At 46.8% G+C, this 2746-nt stretch overlaps 1 non-coding gene across 1 annotated transcript; it reads right to left on the reverse strand.

Moving 5' to 3' along the window:
* Positions 1-2116: 2116 nt before the first annotated feature.
* trnam-cau (transfer RNA methionine (anticodon CAU)) lies at positions 2117-2188 on the reverse strand. The gene has a single exon. It is a non-coding gene; the product is annotated as a tRNA-Met (tRNA).
* Positions 2189-2746: the final 558 nt, after the last annotated feature.

Consider the following 2746-nt stretch of genomic DNA (forward strand, 5'->3'; position numbering starts at 1 on the left):
GGCATTTCCCTTTCTATCTCATTGCTGCTACTCTCACCCTCATACATGCCTCCATTTCTCAGACATCTTCTCACTGCCATAACAGGGTTACAGTTCCCCTTGTTCTTACGTATCACCCCCGTGTGTCCCTTTCCAGGGCAACATTTTACATAAATCCACCATCTTCAAAGGAATTCTAGCACTAAACACATCCTTGCTCCACCCTACTCTCCACTGTCAGCCGGGATCACTCTCTCTGTGATTCCCTTGTCCATTCATCCCTCCCCACTGATCTCACTGCTGACACTTATCCCTGTAATCGGAACATGAGCTACACCTGCCCCTGCACCACCATTCAGAAACACGAATCGTCCGTCCAGGAGAAGTAAAACTTCACCTGCAAGCCTGTTGAGATCGTCACCTGTACCTGGACAACACACACAAAATGCTGGAGGGACTCAGCAGGCATGGCAGAATAAATGGAAAAGACTACAGTCGACATTTCTGGCCGAGACCCTTCATCAGGAATGGAGAAAAGAAGACGAGGAGTCACAGTTAGAAGGTGGGGGTAGGGGGGAAGAAACACAAGGTGAAAGGTGAAACAGTGAGAGGGGGAGGGGCCGGTGAAGTAAAGAGCTGGGAAGTTGATCAGTGGATGAGATACAGGGCTAGAGAGGAGGAATCTATTAGGAGAGGACAGAAAGCCATGGAAGAAAGAAAACAGGGAGAAACACCAGAGGGAGGTGATGGGCAGGTAGGAAAATAATGAGAGATGGAAAAGAAAATAGGAAATGGTAAAGGAGGCATGAAACATTACCGAAAGTTGGAGAAATAGAAGTTCATGTCTGTGACGGGCGGGTTTACTAACCAGTGACGAGAAACCAGCGCGAAAGTAAACTTGTCATTCAGATGTCCGAACACACGAGGCCTCACGGGGTCAAACCGATATTTGTTCGGGGACTGCGAAACCGGCGCTTTTCAGACATATTATATTTCTTCCTCTGCGACCGGAGAGGACTCGGGAATCCTTTCCCATTCAGTTACTTCTTTGTCGAGCACTGGCCAGAGGACACGCTCCAATTAGTGCCTGATTGTGCATTGGGATGAAGAGCATTCCCCAACAGGATTTATTGCCTGAGTAATCGATGCAGGGAAGGATTGGAAAATCGAGAAAAGCGAGAGATAAAGCGGGGGGGGGGAGGGAGAGAGGGGGGGGAGAGAGAGAGAGAGCGAGAGATGGAGAGAGAGAGAGAGAGAAATCGAGGTTTTAAAATCGAGAGAGAAAGAGAGAGAGAGAGAGAGAGGAGGGAGGGAGAGAGTGAGAGAGAGAGAGAGAGAGGGAGAGAGAGAGAGAGGGAGAGAGAATGAGAGAGAAATAGAGGTTTTAAAATCAAGAGAGAAAGAGAAAGAGAGATAGAGAGGAAGGGAGAGAAATAGAGAGAGACAAAGAGAGAGTGAGATAGATAGAGAGAGAGAGCGAGGGAGAGAGAGAGAGAGAGAGACAGAGAGAGAGAGGGAGAGAGAGAGAGAAATCGAGGTTTTAAAATCGAGAGAGAAAGAGAGAGAGAGAGAGAGAGAGAGAGAGAGAGGGAGAGAGAGAGAGAGAGAGGGAGAGAGAGAGACAGAGAGAGAGAGGGAGAGAGAGAGAGAGAGAGAGAGAGAAGCTCCTCTGCAAGGTCTTCTCATCTTTTTCTCCAGTCCTGATGAAGGGTCTTGGGCGGAAACGTTGAGTGTACTCTTCCATAGATGCCGCCTGGCCTCCTGAGACCCTCCAGCAGTTTGTTTGTGTTGTTGTTCATTTTCTCTCTTTTCCAGTTATGACGAACAGGCATCCACCAGCAACATCAAACCTCTTCTTTCTGCAAATGTTGCCTACCCATTGCGTGTTTTCAGCATTTTTCTGTTTTTATACAAGACACGGGCTTTTTCTGCAGAGAATAGATGACATTAAGATACCTCAATACACAGTCGGTTAATCTTTCCAACCAAACAGAAACCTCCGCAAAAATTAAAAAGGATAACATATAAAAGTACAGTCCAGCCGAAAGCCAATGGATTTCCTTGCATCTACCAAAGATGGGATGCCGTCGTGTTTTAAAGCGCACTGACAGAAAATTGTTGTTGGCAGCAGTTGAGGTAGCAGAGGATGGTTTCGATCCATCGACCTCTGGGTTATGGGCCCAGCACGCTTCCGCTGCGCCACTCTGCTATGGGAAAAAAAACGGCATTGCTCTCCCATGAATGACGTGCAACTTCTTGCGTTTGTTTGTGTATGTGCGCGTATCATTCTGTGTGTGTTTGCGTTTGTGTGTGTTGGCATGGGTATGTGTTTTTGCGTATCTGTATATGTCTGGGTCTATATTTCAGTCTGTGTCTGTGTCTCTGTCTGTCTATGTTTGTGTCGGTGCCTGTATCTGTCTTTGTCTTGTCTATGTCTGTACATGTGTGGGTTTGTGTCTGTATGTCTATGTCTGTACGATGTCTGCATCTCTGTCTCTGTCTGTTTCTGTCTATGTGTCGGTGCTTGTATATGTCTTTATCTTGTCTATGTCTGTACGTGTTTGGGTTTGTGTCTGTATGTCTGTGTCTGTTTCTGTTTATGTCTGTGTCTGTGTCTGTATATGTTTAGGCGTTGTCTGTATCTGTACATGATTGGGTCTGTGTCTGTGTCTGTACATGTCTGGGTCTGTGTCTGTGTCTGTATATGTCTGGGTCTGTGTCTACGTCTGTATATGTCTGGGTCTCACTCTGTGTCTGTCCATGTTGC

The sequence above is a fragment of the Mobula birostris genome, chromosome 28 (assembly GCF_030028105.1).
Source record: "Mobula birostris isolate sMobBir1 chromosome 28, sMobBir1.hap1, whole genome shotgun sequence".
Classification (NCBI taxonomy): domain Eukaryota; kingdom Metazoa; phylum Chordata; class Chondrichthyes; order Myliobatiformes; family Myliobatidae; genus Mobula; species Mobula birostris.